Source organism: Macrobrachium nipponense, chromosome 19, assembly GCF_015104395.2.
Source record: "Macrobrachium nipponense isolate FS-2020 chromosome 19, ASM1510439v2, whole genome shotgun sequence".
Classification (NCBI taxonomy): Eukaryota; Metazoa; Arthropoda; class Malacostraca; order Decapoda; family Palaemonidae; genus Macrobrachium; species Macrobrachium nipponense.
This window is the reverse complement of record NC_061088.1, coordinates 71090986-71108627: the sequence shown is the minus strand read 5'-3', so window position 1 is coordinate 71108627 and position 17642 is coordinate 71090986. Positions and strand designations below refer to the sequence as shown.

At 34.2% G+C, this 17642-nt stretch overlaps 1 long non-coding RNA gene across 2 annotated transcripts; it reads left to right on the top strand.

Annotated features, from left to right (window-relative positions):
- Window positions 1-15125: 15125 nt before the first annotated feature.
- Window positions 15126-17380, top strand: LOC135213037 (uncharacterized). Of its 2 annotated transcripts, XR_010314065.1 has the most exons (3): window positions 15126-16635; window positions 16949-17034; window positions 17191-17380. It is a non-coding gene; the product is annotated as an uncharacterized LOC135213037 (long non-coding RNA). The 2 variants fall into 2 exon arrangements; XR_010314064.1 differs by lacking the exon at window positions 16949-17034.
- The last annotated feature ends 262 nt before the right edge of the window (window positions 17381-17642 follow it).

Below are 17642 nucleotides of genomic sequence, written 5' to 3'. Positions count from 1 at the left end.
ACGGGTATTATATGATGAGTATTCTATGAATGTGGCCATTACTTTCGGGGCAATTTTCAACATTTCATTTGAATTTCCCCATTTGAATTAAGCACCCTCACATACACACAGACACACGCACATGCACACGCACACGCGCACACACATGCGCTCGTTTGCTTTACGTGTTTCCTTTCGTTTTACTGTGACAACATAATTCAGTCAAAATTTCGTTCAGACCTTTACTCGAAACGCTGCTGGACGGAGCACGGGAGGATAAAAATAATGATAGCTATATATATATATATATATATATATATATATATATATATATATATATATATATATATATATATAAGTCATATCACATTTCCGTGATTCATATACATATATCGAGCTACAATGTCCTTTAATATCTAATTCGCTCTATCTCGGAATTAATATATTTTCATATATGCTTAACCGAAGGGGAATTTTTTTCTCGATAATAGACTTGCCTGGACCAGGGCGCGAACCCATGGATCCTTTCAAATCCAGGAACGTAAGTGAAGCTTTTACCTACTACACTGACGTTCCTGGATTTGAAAGGATCCATGGGTTCGCGCCCTGGTCCAGGAAAGTCTATTATCGAGAAAAAAATTCCCCTTCGGTTAAGCATATATGAAAATATAATAATTCCGAGTAGAGGCGAATTATATATTAAAGGACATTGTAGCTCGATATAGATATGTGTGTATATATATATATATATATATATACACATATATATATATATGTATATGTATATTATATATATATATATATATATATATATATATATATATATATATATATATATATACTATAAAATGGATGACACGTCACACTGGCTCTCAGGATTTAAGGGAAAGGGTGGAAAGTTTCTCTGTCCCTCTGCGCGTACGTGCGTGTGACCAAGCCAGAATCTATTTCGACTCCGCCGACATAGAGAAACAGAGAGAGAGAGAGGGGCATTCATCTCTGAGCTCAGAGCCCCAAAACTTTGAAACGCCTTGCCTGTACCTGCTGCAGAGCTCCCACTTCCTAATAACACTTGCGCCGTACTATCCCCTGTGATTACAGCCCTCCCCCACCCCTCCCCGCAGGGGCCTCTCTCCCTTGTGTGAACAATCACCTATGTAGTCTCGTTGCTTGCTTTCCGGTCGTTATCCGGACGTGATTTGCGATTTGAAGAGCGGACTCGGACACCGAACGGTGGGCCAACGTCAAACCATTTAGCACTTCGGAAACGACGACGATCATCATCCCTATGGAGGGAAACTTTGAATGAGTACCTGACACGACTGCAGGCGCTGCATGCAAATTTACCTAGGGGAGGAGGGTACCTACTGGAAGGGGCCGGGGCGTCGGGGAATGGGGGTTAACTGTTGGAGGGGGGTGGGGGCTAGGGTCACAGGCTGTTGATGAAGGCAACCAAAGCGTTTTATGCTTGCGCGTCGCGCAATTGCACGTTTTCGTATATTGAAGGGTGGCGCCGTGCGTTACTCTCGCGATTTTGCATGTATATTGTCTATTTATTATATTTTTTGAATATTTATGACAGATATTGTCCCCGTGAATATTCATAAACGGGGATGGAGGCGAAAGCAAAAGGACGCAAATGCGATATTGCTTTGACGAGACAGTCATCTAAAACGAAGGTTTCCGAAACTTAACAAAGAGAAAAGTTTGAACAATTCAGCAAAACGCACAAAACAAGTTCCATCACAGAAGAGTTAGGAATCCGATGCTATCAGCCAAGTTTCACGCACCTTTTGAATATTTATCGCCGGAAAAGGGAACTGTTCAATCTGCCGTTTTATTTCCGTTATACTCTACTTCTTCTAATAGAAGTCCAAATGAATTTGACACATTTTGCCATTGGTCAACTCAGATTAAAGTGGCAAACTAATTGTATTATTCAAAAGTGTCCATATAATGTTAAGGACAAAAGCCAATATTGACATAAAAGTCTGGAATAATTTATGAATACAGATGCGTAAAGATATAATCATAAGAAATATGAAATTAAACTTAATCAGTTAGAAGGTTAAAAAAGGAAAGGGAATTTGCACAACAAAGAGTCAAGTAAAACCTAGCATATTATAACCCTCATAATGAGGTATATAAAAAGGATAAAACGGCAAGAAAACGTGAAATAAAAGAAAACATCGCCCAAATCAATTAAGAAAAACGAGAAACGGAACTGATGAAAAATTATGCATTTTCCATCGCAATGAATCAAGTAAACCCTGATATATAACTTCCAATAATTCATCAATAGACGATTGTTTTCAGAATCACGGAATCCGGGAACAAAACCAGATGGGACCTATAAAAACAAAATAAAACATGTATATGTACGTACATATATACATAATAGGTAGGTATGTGTGTATGTATGTATATATCATATATATATAATATATATATATATATATATATATGTATGTATGTATGTATATGTATTATATGCATACATATATATAATACACAAACACAAATACACACACATGCACACACCCACACACACACACACACACACACACACACACATATATATATATATATATATATATATATATATATATATATATTAATATATATATATAAATATATATAAAAACCATGCAGCAATTAAAACAGACCTGGGAGAATAAACGCCTCATTCATCTGGCTACGCTTTGCCTACTACGATTAAAACCATAATTCAAATGACTTAAATGACAGTTACGGATAACTTATATGTTTACACCTATTAAATGCAAAGGCAATAACGTTCCATGATGGTCCATATACAGCAGCAGCAATGGTCTATTTATAAACGAAATATTTCAGATATCCTATGCGCTCTGGAATGTATGCATTAGCCACGCAAATAGACAGAGAGAGAGAGAGAGAGAGAGAGAGAGAGAGAGAGAGAGAGAGAGTCATAATTCTTGCTGTATAGACAAATTGCATATTCCTTTATTGAATGCAAACATATATGCATTCACACAAAGCGATTTTTCTGTTTTACTTTGTGAAGGATGTTACATCGCATAAACAAACATTGGAAGCATCACAATAAAACTCTTACGAACATTAAAACATGGCTTAATGCAGACAAGAGTGAAAAAGAAATTTATGCACTATACAATAAATATGTGTAAGCTTTTGACTTTCACACCCAATGTTAGATAAAATACATTGCCAAAAGAATTCATCTTGTAACTCATACATTAATATGAAAAGTTGCATAAGAATTTTGATAAATATTTCTTAAGAGAGTGTTTCATAATATCGTATTTAAATGGAATGCAAAAAATTTTTTTCCCATTCGAAAATCTTAGGAAGGTTTTATTATTGCAGGTTCAAGTCTACTTGCTCAAAGTCAAACGATTAAGGAAAATCTCAAATCGAAGAATTGAGACAGCAGTCTCTGTAATGCAGGCCTTACTTTCTATATTTTGGCGCTTTTATGGACTCCTTTTGTTAGATGGAATTCTGCTGTAACAGAACATTTTTACCAGTCATATATATAATACATACATATACATATATATACATTATATATATATATATATATATATATATATATATATTATATATATATATATATATCACACATATAAATATTTACATATAAATGAATATTCAAAAACGCATACCCAGCTATATTACGCGACTTGTTTGCGTGAAAAAAAAAAAAAACTAAATAAAATTCATTGATTATAAACACGCTTATGACAGAATGTTACATAAAATTCAACGTTTCATTACCGGCCAAAAAATTAAAAAAAATAAAAAGACTTAGGTGCTAAACGTCATCACAGCAAAACTGAACCTAAATGTATTTTCAGAAGGTAGAAGACAAATTATAAAACGCCAATCGTGTATCTTCATCCAGTTATTTAAAGTCATATTTCAAAGAAGTGAATTCCTCAGTGTCTATCAATTTCTTTCTCTCTCTCTCTCTCTCTCTCTCTCTCTCTCTCTCTCTCTCTCTCTCTCTCTCTCTCTCTCTGCCTGGCTATTTCTTAAGGTAGTGACGACTTCATCCCCTTGGCTCAGCCAGAGCTTAGTGCAGGGCTGGACGCCAGAGCCAATATATTCCCCTTTGGCTGAAAGGTTCCCGCCAGATTGGGTTTTTAAGTCTAGGGATCCTTGGTCTCTGCAATCCTAACCCCTCTAAGACTGAAGTTATCCAGAATTCATTCGTTTCCATCATTTTACTTCTCTTTTTTTTACGCGTTTTCTTTAGTTATTCATTTACTAATTTTTCTAAAAGACTGACGTGATACATTTAGATTTTCAGGCTCTTAACTCATATTCCGTTCAATACTGGTAGTTAAATCCACAAACCTCTCGTGTTAGTGAGTCTTTCTTCCGAAATGTTTTTAACCGACATGTCCGCTTTAAAATCTAAGCCTCTCTAGGAATCACCCCAACTTTTCCACTGAGCAGAGGAAACAGTTAATTATTTTCAAGTACTCATTTCTTCTCACTGATGGTCTTTTTGCCACCATTAACAACTGCATCAACATCATGGTCGTGATTATTGTCAAGATGAACAAATGCATTACTTCTGTTAAAGACTTCTCCAATTCGCATGCGCTCTTTTTTTTTTTTTTTTTTTTTTTTCTTTTTTTTAAGAATCCTGAAAATCTAAACTTAAAATGTTCAGAATTTATACAATATGTGAATTATTATGCTTATATCTTCCACACACAAAAGTGTAAAATACTCCATGTTCATACCTTGTTTATCATGTTTTAAGAGTATTAAAATCGATATTCTTAATTTCTAAAAAAAAAAATGACATAAATAGACTGTATGCAAACTTCTTTTACTTGCGCTCAGGCTGATAAGTAAGAAAAAATCACGGAGTGCGAGCATCAAATCAGCATCAATTTACTAAGTATTAAAGTTAAATGGCCTTAATTTTGTAGCATAATACGCAATGGCACGCATATTATCTTAAAAAGCAAAGGAAAAGGACTGAAAGAAATGAAAAAGACGTAACAAACATCATGGAAGTTCAAACGTTCTCGCGAATATTTGCAAACGTTCCTCCCTGCGCATGCGTCGTATCGTTATCAAAGAGATGGTCGGTGCGAACAAGAGAAACAACTTTGTTTATCGTCGGAAGGGATGCTTAGGCATCTCGGTGCGGCATCTCCGAAATCCCAACTCCACTCGGACCACTCCACTCCACTCGTAGAACTAGGAAGAATTACAGCCAAAATCACTTCGCGTCTATCTCTTAGCTCCTCTTATTTGTCTCCCTTTATTGCTATTTAGCACTCGAGCCTTTTCCCTATTTTACGCTTGGCTCCACTTTACACGAGCAGCTCCATATTCCATTATCTCCATTATCTTCTCTATGATCTCATAGTCCCGTGGAAGAGGCACGGGAGATGTGGCTGGAATTTAAAAGTCGTTTTTGTCACGTTGCTTTTATTTTCTGAATAAACACGACAAACTAGACAAAGCACTCACGAAACATTGAAGAGGTTCTTCTTCAAAGTACCAAATGTTAAAATTAAGAAAAAATTGAACATACGTAAAAGTCACTACCTGATGAAAGTGTGCATCCATCTCGTAAGTGACGCTGTAGCAAACAAAAGTCAACTTAATATCAAAACAGTCCCGGATAAAGATGCATCTGACTGCATTTCATTTTGTTTTACATATATTTTATACATACATACGTACACACATACACACACAAACATATATATATATATATCTTATATATATATATATTTATAGTTATATATAAATATATATCTATATATATCTATGTATATATATATATATATAAAATATATATAATATATTATATATATGTAGATATATAGGAATATATATATTATAATATATATAATATATAATTTATATCATATATTACCTATATTAATTATTATCTTATATTATATATATATATAATGTATGTAATATATATATGTATGATATATATATATATATATAATATATATTATATATATTACTTATAATTATAGAATATAGATCTACATAGATTATATATATCTAGTATATATATATATATATATATATGTAGATATATATATGTAGATATTATTAATAGTATTAATATATAAATATAGAGATATATATATTATATATAATATATATATATATAGATCTATATATCTCTATGTAGTGATATATATATATAGAATAATATATGAGATATATATAATATGTAGATATATAGATATATATATATCTATATATATATATATATATATTATATATATCTTATATATCTACATTATAATATATATCTATATATATCTATATCCTAATATGTAGATATAAGGTAGATATATATATATATATATATATATATATATATATATATATATCTACATAGTATATATAGATAGGGATATATATCATATATAATATATATATATATATATAAATATCTCTATCTATATATATCTAGTAGTATACATATTATATATATATATATATATATCTACATAGATAATATATATATATTATATATATATATATATATCTAATATATATCTATATCTATATCGAGTAAGAGAGAGACGAGATAGAGAGAGAGAGAGAGAGAGAGAGGAGAGAGAGAGAGAGAGAGAGAGAGAGAGGCGGGTGCGAGTGCTCTCTTCTTTAACAAAAAATTTTCAGTGTTGAAAAAATAGGTTGATAATTAAAATTAAAAGGTAGCATAAGTACAGGTCAAATTTTGAAAAGTATATGCTTTTTCATGCTTTACTGGTCTATTACTTTTTCTTTTTATTACAGAAGGCGGCAGGGCATGGTACTCACAGTACTTACCATTAATTATGATGACTACGCAAATGACTTAACATTAAATGCCATTAACTACATTTCTAAGTCCGAAATTAATTTTATTTCTTTTAACTCAATTAACCTTTTGGTAAGTGATCTTTTTATTTTGTTTCCCAAACCATGTAACCTTTGCATCTTGAGTATGCGAGAATAAAAACGAAAACGCTGAATACGAGATACGAGACCTACACGTGTTCTTTTACTCCGTGAGAAACACATTAATATTTTAAGAAAATATTAACATGTAACATTTCTTGATCACATCTATAATATATATATATGCAAGTATGTGTGAGTGTGCGAGAGAGAGTGCGTGTGTGTGAGTGTGTGTATGTGTAATTGGGGAGAGAAAGAGAAAGAGTGTCTTTGTAATTGTTTTGTTTTTCCTTCGATCCTTTGACTCTTCATCATTCTCATTTCGGAATATCCCCTTTTTGCCCTTCTCCCTTTCATTCGCGAGCATCGTTCTTAATTATTCCTTTTGAAATGGCCACCCTTCTCCTCTCTTCAGCTCCCATTGTCTTCTAAGGATTCACGTGGTCTTTTTCGTCCGGCGTTATTATGGGAAGTTCATATACGCACTTCTTTGATATCCGCGCGAAATCAGGAGGAAACACAAGCGAATTAATGCGCGCGTGAGTGTTTGCATCTCTCTGCATACGGGGTTCACCCTGGTTTCGGCATTTAGGAGGATGAATGTGGCAGTGACTATGGCCTTTCATCTACTGAACCCTCACCTACGAAGGGAACAAGCTTAAAGCTGATGTTTGCGATAACGAATACAGTCATGTTACGAATACACACACACACACACACACCTATATATATATATATATATATATATATATATATATATATATATATATATATATATACATATATATATATATATATATATAATATATATATATATATATATATATATATATATATATATATATATATGTATAACTGAATCACGAAAGTTTGGAACGTGATAAATAAAGGTATAAGACACGAAGGAAAAATAAACAACGATGTTTCTGCAAGATCTTTCGACGTTCAACGTCCTTTACTCAGTAGATAAACTGACTTACATGAGGAATTGACAGTACAGGAAAGCTCATATAACTGGCAGATAGGAATTATAAGGAGATAGTCCCATCTCCTTATAATCCCGATCTGTCAGTTATACGAGCTTTCCTGTACTGTCAATTCCTCATGTAAGTCAGTTTATCTGCTGAGCAAAGGGCGTTGAACGTCGAAAGATCTTGCTGAAACGCCGTTGTTTATTTTTCCTTCGTGTCTTTTACCTTTATATATATATATATATATATATATATGTATATATATATATATATATATATATATATATATATATATATATATACATATATACATAAATATAAAATCATACAGACATTCGAAAAATGGGTTACGCAGAAAAAACCATTAGGATAAAATAACAAATAACTGCTTCGATAGTTGCACCTCTTTTTCTTCAATAATAAACAGGGAACTGTGCATACAAAAATGACTGGTCAGAACTAACATTAATCCTGAGATATAATGTAAAATTTCACAATGCCAGCCGTAAGTTTTTTTTATCTAGAAGAACTACTGTGTCTCCTTCACGGACACTTAATCAGCAAAATGCTGTTGCGTTATAGCATGGTGACGTGAAAGACAATATGAGCTGTGTACTGTACAGATGCATACAAAAGATGAATTAGTTACATAATACCAAATATCATTTGCAAATATATCAGAACAATATGTTTCTTTCACTCTCGCGTAAGCTGAACTGGCCAAGAGATGCAGCGTAAGAAACAGCATCACTTTCATGATACTGTCAATTAAAAGTACTATACGCAAATATGGCGAAAATACGACAGAAAATCCCATTTCCCTATTGTGCAATAATTCTTATGTTGATATTTTGAAGGTCGGTAAAGACTACAAATGGAACTGCTTTCCGAAAAGGCCATAAAAAACATTTTCTTCAATGAAGTTTTGCATAACAAGAGAAGTACCGAAGTTACTATTGCTAACAGTTGAGTTATCACAGGTATCATATTAAGCCGTAGTTCGCAAAATATTCGTCATAAAACCAATGTCATGAAACTTTGCTACAGTCTATTAAATCTGGGCCTTTTCACATTCCTTTCTTCAGGCATTTTTCTTTGATACGTTTGCTAGGGAGCAAGAATTCACCGAGGGATTGTCAGGATAATGCTTCCTTTTTAATCACCCCTTTCCTTGCTCTAAACTCTATATTTCAACATGAAATTTTGTGGGGATCCTCCCACTTCCTGGGTAACTCGACATGCGACAAGCACATAGACAGTCTGAAGAGCAGGAAGCAGTTCTAACAACTTTTCAGCACCGAATGTAAGACGAAACACCAATGATTCAAAAGTAATTAAGTTTCCTCTTGCCACTTTTTGTAAAGAGAAATATGCAAAGCAATCATAGATGTAAACGAAGAACTGACAACATCTTGCTGATACACACACACACACACACACACACATACACACACACACACACACACACACACACATATATATATATATATTGATAAGGAAGAAAAAATTCTAAGACTAACCATTTCAGAGTGTTTACGTACTACCTGCCTCATTACAATGGCCTAAGTGGAAAGAGATTTTTCCAGGTTTTACGGTTTCTCTAGTCTTGATTTTTCGCAGCCAACGGCAACCTGCCGAAGGAGGGAAAGCTCCAATCTCCTCATTTTCGTTTCTTCCCGAGACCTCGCCATCCCATCTCGTTTCTCAGGAGGCCTTAAGGGCAAAAGAAAGAACCGTTCGTTATGGTTATTTCTACCTCGACGGCGTTTCCTTTCTTAATTATGGCGGCGTAAATGGAAAGAATGCTTTTCTTTTAGGCGATTCATTAACCCAAAAGACAAAAGTAATGTACTCCCTACATATATTGAGAACCGTGTTTGAGCGTTTCATTTCGCGGCTCATGTTGACTAGGTCTGTGGTTCGCTGAGGCCTAACGTTCGATTACTCATAGGTTGCTCAGGGCACGTAAAAGGGTATGGGGGCAACCACCTCATCCCTAAAGGCTTGTTAAGAAACCGGAGGACTACCTTTTTTGCACTACCCAATCTAAAATAAATAAATAAATATATATATGTGTGTGTGTATAAAGTTATCAACACGCAGTCGCGTGTGGAACAGCAATAGATTTCTGACTCACATCGGAATCAAACCCAGGACTTTCAGTGGAAATGCAAGGGCGCTAACCGTGTGGTCCGGTTTGAAAGTCCTGGGTTCGGTCCGGATGTGAGTATCAAATAATGTATATATATATATATATATATATATATATATATATATATATATATGTGCATGTGTGTATATATGTGTGGAATTATATATATATATATATATTATAACAACCCGTACCCTAGGTCACTACCATGTTCAAACTTGAATTGCGGGATCGTGAATGAACATCCCATGCAGTAAAATTACATCATCATTAGGTCTCCCTGGTTTCCATTTCACTTGAGCTCACGTTTACTCTCAATCTCATACTGCAAATACTTTAAAAATATTCTACTAGTTTCTGCAATTCCTCTTTACTATGAACAGTCAACACAGCATCATCTGCAAACATTAACTATTCAATTCGGAATTCTACTGAACTTTCACTTCTGGTATTATACCACCCATAAAGATGCTAAAACAGCCACAGAGACATGGCACAGCCTTGTTGTAGCTCCATTATACTACCACACAAATCCCTCTCCCACCTATTTCCATTTTCCTTTCATTATTAACTCATCTTCATATGGAACTTCTCTAATCATCTAACAAGTGATTTCCTGGCATAAATCATTTACTGAAAAACTTCGAAAGCCGCAATTTCCTTCATCGGTACAATCATGGTTTCTCCTTTTGGTATATGAATCAAATTATCTTCTTCATATTAGTTTTTCATTACCAGAGAAAAATGTTCCAACCGGCACTTTCGTTTTTCTAATTTTAATGAGCACCATGCCCCCGTTTTTCTAACAATTCTCTTTAAATTACCTCGAGCTGTGCTCATCTTCCGTTTCTGGATTTCAGGAGTTCGTTCTACTAAGCGTTCTTCATCACTTTATCTATTTATGTATTTATTTATTTATCTATTTATTTATTTATTTATTTATTTATTTCTTGATTATGTCAGTTTTGTACTGTATACAAGACCTTATCCGATAGTCAAAATTTTCTCCTTTTCCAGTTCAGTTTCCAAGAGAATGCTATACATTTTTGGCTCTAATCCGGTCGTCACTGTTTGTCTGCTTCTCTTCAGATATGTTTCTCAGAACTACAAATCTATTCCGAAATTCCATTTGAAAAGCCTCTCGATGTTCACCTCCAAGAGGCCTTATAGCATTAAACCTAGAGTCTCTGTCAACTTTTTTGCTGGGTGTTTCTGTTATATGGTTCAAGATGGCAATGAAAAGTTATATAACAAAATGAGCCAGTGAAGCATTTACTGTTGAAAAAATAACACTAAGTTATTTTTTTTTCTCTGTTTTTTTTTAATATGGTAATTTGGTAAGTTTGTAAATGATTGTTTTATTTTAACTTGCATTTTTAGTATTTAAATATTTTTTGTTTACATAAAATGATGACAATTCCTTAATAACCTGTTAAAAATTAAGATGGTTTGGGTCGTTGAAGATATTTGCTGCTCGTTATACATTTCTTACAGAAAGGAGAAGTGGACGGCTTTTAATGAAAATGAAGGCAGTTCTTAGCCATTTTCACCAGTGGCAACATTGGATTTACTTACCTCTTTATCGTCATGGTGAAAAAATAAGTGATCGGTACCATGGATCCGCATCTTACGTTACCTTCTACTTGGAAGCCTTATCAAGAGCCAGCACGGCAATTGTGATTTGTTGCATTTACAAACAGCATACACGGACAGTATGGGTTGTGAGGTACGTCATCATTTTTAAAGGTCATTTAAATTTCATGATTTATAATCCATAGTTCATTTAATAATGAAAGTCCCTTGCTTTGCTTTTTAGCCCCCACAAATAAATATACCCTTGGATAATATTTATATCATTTACAATTTTTACGGGATTGCCATATTATAACTTCCCAGTCATAGTTAAGAGATTCATTTTATCTTCAGTTACTTTGTGCTGGTTAGATCATTTAAGTGTTGTATCATATTTTGGTATCTTCTCATTTGCCACTTTTATGTTAACTAGCCGTTTATTTACATTCGTTGTTTTTACTACTTAGGTGGTTATTCGTTCGGCCTTACTGTAAATTTGGCTTGTTGTATACAAGTAATATACTTAATACGCAAAGTGGACCATTGCCTTTAGGTAATTATTATTTGATAGTGTTAAGTGAAATCCATTATTGATGCAATACATATATTTGAATGGCATTCCTGTGTTTAAATAATTTATTAGTGATTTCGATAGTTTAAATTACCATTTTGAAGTGTAACTGAGATTTGGTATTTTATATTTGTCTAGGGGTTCTTGAGAATGGTAATTGGAAGTTGGAGATGCTTGACCATCGCTTTGACCTCCATTTAAGGCGATCATCTTCGACAGCAGCAACAACAGCATTGGGTTTAATTTGAGCACCTATACATGAAACCATTTTATTATATCTTATTCAAGTTCATAATTTTATGAAGGTTTCATTAAAATAAGAAAATTACTCTTTGTATTAATTTTCCAATTACGTAGTAAATTTTTCGAGATGGCGCCCAACGTGGGGCATAAGTAAGGTGCTGTTTTTGCTGTCTGGTTAGCTTCCGGGTTGGGGTTTCGTTTGTTTGTGGGTCCATGGTCTATCCTTTAAATTTTATTGAAATGAGTGTAGAATTAAAGACTCGTAAATATATTCGTGGCCAAGTAACGCGGTTGTTTAATGAACGTGATAAATTCACGAGTATGAATAAAACTGAGTGCAAGGCTGTTCAAATTAAACTGGTTTCGTACCGTGATCAGTTGAACAGTCTTAATACTGTAATCCAGAAGTCTTTGTATGGAGAAGGGAAAAAGGAGGAGGAGTTCTTATTAGAATTGCAGTCTTGTGATGATTACTCAGATAAATTAAATACCTGTTTTGCTGTTTTGCAATTGATGGATTCTAAGCCTGAGGCCAAGGATTCTGAGACCGCAAGAAGTCTCTTGAAGAGTCCTGTAGTTCCACTTCCGGTTTACGCTAGCACCGAAAGTGAAAATGTTGAAAAATTTCTTGTTGAGTTTGAATCGGCTATTGCCACATATTCTTACACTGAGAGGGATAAACTATTACTTCTCAAGCAACAGGTATCAGGCAGAGCCTCAATTTTGCTCGAGAATCTTGAAATTTCAAAGCAGACTTATACTGATGCTAAGAAATTGCTTAAAGAAGCACTGGCTTCTCGTTCGCTGCAGAAATTTAATGTAATTAAGCAATTGAGTGAAATGAAGCTTGAGTACGGTACTGATCCCTTTTCTTATATTGGAAAAATTACTAATGTAACTGAAACTTTTTCTACATTGGAAATCAAAGTAGATGATATTTTGCAGTATTTCTTCTGGCAAGGCATGAATGAGTCCTTTAAAGCTCAGCTTGTAAATGTGACTAATCATGTACGTCCATCACTTGAGGAGATAAAGGAAAAATTCTTTGAAGCATCTGAACGTTATATAGACGTCACAAGAAAGTTTAATGAAAGGGGGAGACACGGAGGAAAATCTTCTACGTCACTTGCAGTTAATGTTAAATATGAGGATAATGAAACTAACAGAATTAGTAATGCTGACGCCGCTTATCCGAGGAAAGGGTGCACTCTTTGCCAGGAAAACCATGCAACACATAAGTGTATAAAATATAAAGAACCAGAGCATAAGCTGAGACGCTTAGCAGAACTTAATGGTTGCAAGAAATGTGCTAACATTGGACATACAACTGACAAATGCAAGTTTAAATTCTTTAAGAAATGCTATTTTTGTAAGGGTTGGCACTTTTCATTTTTGTGTGATCAAGGTGAAAAATCTCATGATGAAAAACCACAAGTGAATGGGAGAGGTGGCAAGGAAGTAAAAGCAGGTAAATCAAAACACAGGGAAACCTCAAGTGATGTGATGATTATAACGAAAGCTTTGCATACCTCTGATGGCGCCTCTGTTTTGCCAACTTTTACCTGTGAAATGTTGAATGGATCCCTTGTTAGAGGTTTGAAGGACTGTGGCTGTCAGACCAGTTTTGTAACTGAAAAACTTGTATGTGATAATAGGTTGAAAGTGTTAGAAGATAATGTCTCTTTAACAGTCAATGGTTTTAATTCAAGTAAGAAGTATAAATCCAAGATAGTTGAATTAAAGTGCAACTTTGATGATAAGGCTTGTGTAATACATGCATTGTGTGTACCAAGCATAGATATAAATTTGTCATTGCCAGGAATTTCAGAAGTGGCCAGGGCCTTTGCTAAAAAAGGCTTCAAATTAGCTGATAAATATTTGACTGATGGTAGTGATAAAATAAAGGACATTGACTTGATACTTGGTACAAATGACGCCCATTATTTATTGGATTTTTCTGTAAAATTTGGCAATGATCACCCATCTGTTTATTTGGGATCAGCGGCAGGAGTGATGTTAATGGGTAATGTCAAGATTATGCAACAGAATCTACCTTATCTTTCAAAGGATTTTTCTTGTTCTCGGTGTCCAGAGCATTCCTGCTCTGTTGTCGATTATGAGGAAACATGTGAGTTAAATGGAAACAAATCCCCTGTATTTGATGGCATAGATGAATGCTGCCAGTATATTGGATTTGGTAGTTCTATGGGTGAGCCAAGTGGCTTAAGTTTGCAATGCGAGGTGGAGGTTCAAGCTAACTTCGCTATTCTAAATGAAAAAGGTATGATTGAAGAATCAGAGCTGAGACATGCAACTGATGAGATGCTGCGGTCTGTGTATGAGAAATCTATTTGTGAACCAGACCATGAAGATGGAAACTTGATGTCAGAGTGTAATGAAAATTTGATTAAGTTTACCCTTGATAACGCAAGGAGAAACGAGGAAGGAAGGCTAGAGATGCCTCTTCTATGGAATGAAAAGAGCTGTCATTTGCTTGGACGGAATTTCGACCTTGCAAAGGCAGTATTGAGTCCATCTGATAAACCTTTTGGTAATGTATACCTTGATTATTGTGGTCCATTTTATGTGAGACAAGGGAAAGATAAAGTCAAGGTTTGGATCCTTGTTATTTCATGCATGTTCACACGAGCAGTTATCTTAAGATCTGTACGGATATGACAGTTGAAGAATTTTTGCGTGCTTTGTCACTGCATTCTTTTGAATATGGAGTCCCTCAGTTTATAGTAAGTGATTTGGGTACGCAAATAGTAGCAGGAGCCAATATTGTTCAGGATTTCCTGAAGGATGCTGAGACTGTTCAGTATTTAACTGATAATAATGTTGAGAAAGTCCATTTTCTGCATTACTATAAGGGTTGTAGTCAGCTTGGAGGATTAGTTGAGAGCGTAGTTAAAATGACCAAGCATATGATACAGAAGTCAATCAGAAATAATGTCATTGAATTTAGGGATTTTGAATATCTTGTTTGTTATGCTGTACATTTGATCAATAGAAGGCCTATTGCATTCAAAGAAGCATTAAGAGATTGTTCTAATAATGTACCAACCCCTATAACGCCAGAGGAACTTATTCATGGATATTCATTGGTCTCTTTGAATATTATTCCTGCATTACAAGCTGACCCTGATTCTGATGAGGATTTTCAGGTTGATTTTGATGTTGTACATAAAATTAAAACATCTTATGAGAAGCTGAAACACATTAGAACTAACTTGCTGGAAATCTATCATCGGGAATTCATGAACACTTTAATTAAACAAGCTACTGATAAGAAGGATAGATATGCTCCTGTAAACCATAAACAAATCAGTATCGGCGATATTGTGCTGATTAAGGATGATGGATATAAACCTGTTAATTATCCTATGGGAATTGTCAAAGAAGTTTTCAAGAATATCAACGGAGAGGTAACTGCTGCTAAAGTTCTGAAGGGTAAAACCAATGAAATAACTAAAAGGCATGTTACTTCTTTAATACCACTCTTGAGGAAGGAGTCTGATGAGGGTGCTGTAGCATCAGATGATGATGATGATGAGGATGCTGTAGCATCGAAAGAAGAGATTCCAGGCATGGACGTTTCTAGAAAACGTCCACGGAGAAAAGCTGCTGAGATATCACGGCAAAAATGCAAAAACATTCTAAACGATGATATTTCAGACTAATTATATTTTTTCTTTATTTGATCAAATTTACATAATTCTTATGTAAAATTTGATTTCTTCCCCGGGAGTGTTGAAAAAATAACACTAAGTTATTTTTTTTTCTCTGTTTTTTTTTTAATATGGTAATTTGGTAAGTTTGTAAATGATTGTTTTATTTTAACTTGCATTTTTAGTATTTAAATAGTTTTTGTTTACATAAAATGATGACAATTCCTTAATAACCTGTTAAAAATTAAGATGGTTTGGGTCGTTGAAGATATTTGCTGCTCGTTATACATTTCTTACAGAAAGGAGAAGTGGACGGCTTTTAATGAAAATGAAGGTAGTTCTTAGCCATTTTCACCAGTGGCAACATTGGATTTACTTACCTCTTTATCGTCATGGTGAAAAAATAAGTGATCGGTACCATGGATCCGCATCTTACGTTACCTTCTACTTGGAAGCCTTATCAAGAGCCAGCACAGCAATTGTGATTTGTTGCATTTACAAACAGCATACACGGACAGTATGGGTTGTGAGGTACGTCATCATTTTTAAAGGTCATTTAAATTTCATGATTTATAATCCATAGTTCATTTAATAATGAAAGTCCCTTGCTTTGCTTTTTAGCCCCCACAAATAAATATACCCTTGGATAATATTTATATCATTTACAATTTTTACGGGATTGCCATATTATAACTTCCCAGTCATAGTTAAGAGATTCATTTTATCTTCAGTTACTTTGTGCTGGTTAGATCATTTAAGTGTTGTATCATATTTTGGTATCTTCTCATTTGCCACTTTTATGTTAACTAGCCGTTTATTTACATTCGTTGTTTTTACTACTTAGGTGGTTATTCGTTCGGCCTTACTGTAAATTTGGCTTGTTGTATACAAGTAATATACTTAATACGCAAAGTGGACCATTGCCTTTAGGTAATTATTATTTGATAGTGTTAAGTGAAATCCATTATTGATGCAATACATATATTTGAATGGCATTCCTGTGTTTAAATAATTTATTAGTGATTTCGATAGTTTAAATTACCATTTTGAAGTGTAACTGAGATTCGGTATTTTATATTTGTCTAGGGGTTCTTGAGAATGGTAATTGGAAGTTGGAGATGCTTGACCATCGCTTTGACCTCCATTTAAGGCGATCATCTTCGACAGCAGCAACAACAGCATTGGGTTTAATTTGAGCAGCTATACATGAAACCATTTTATTATATCTTATTCAAGTTCATAATTTTATGAAGGTTTCATTAAAATAAGAAAATTACTCTTTGTATTAATTTTCCAATTACGTAGTAAATTTTTCGAGATTTACCTATTAATCTGCTAAGACCGATAAAATAAACTGGTAAGGGAAGAGAGATTACAAACTTATTGAAAGGCTAAGATTACTCCTCGAAATGAGGAAATAAAACTAAACGAGCGGCAACATCAGTACTGGAAAGAGCGGGTTTGGATGTGGTCCCGACCCTACTCTGTCCATTGCGCTTCCTTTATCTTACCTCCACCCATGCCCCCTTCTTGCCTTC